This window comes from Thunnus maccoyii, chromosome 2, assembly GCF_910596095.1.
Source record: "Thunnus maccoyii chromosome 2, fThuMac1.1, whole genome shotgun sequence".
Taxonomy (NCBI): Eukaryota; Metazoa; Chordata; class Actinopteri; order Scombriformes; family Scombridae; genus Thunnus; species Thunnus maccoyii.
Genome location: NC_056534.1, coordinates 29,763,314 through 29,763,749, shown reverse-complemented (window position 1 = coordinate 29,763,749; position 436 = coordinate 29,763,314).

The following is a 436-nucleotide window of genomic DNA, read 5'->3' as shown; positions in this document are numbered from 1 at the left end:
TGTCAGTGTCTTCAGTTAACAATGGGTGCTAGTGAAATATTTAGCTTGCTGAGGTGTGATTTGAAAATGCACCCAAGTGAAGCTCAACTTACGCCACTCGATACGCATTACCACCACCTCATCATCCGTTTAGATTCACTGGACTGATAGCTGACATTTTACAGATTTTTCTTCTGTTAATCTTCTTTTTTTTTTTTAGAACTTTCCAGAACAACTCATTGTCTGAAGAAAAATTGTCAATATTTGTGATAGAATGAGCCATTTTTATACCTTTGTAATTTATCTAGGTCAACTAAAATCATTTGCTTGAGTTGTGAAAGCACTTGAATACTTTCGATATCTGTCCGAATATTAAGGACTGTGGATAACCGTGTGTCTTGCCTACCAGCATTGGGGTCAGCTCAGTCAGTTCAAACAATATGCAAAGGGGAGTTTC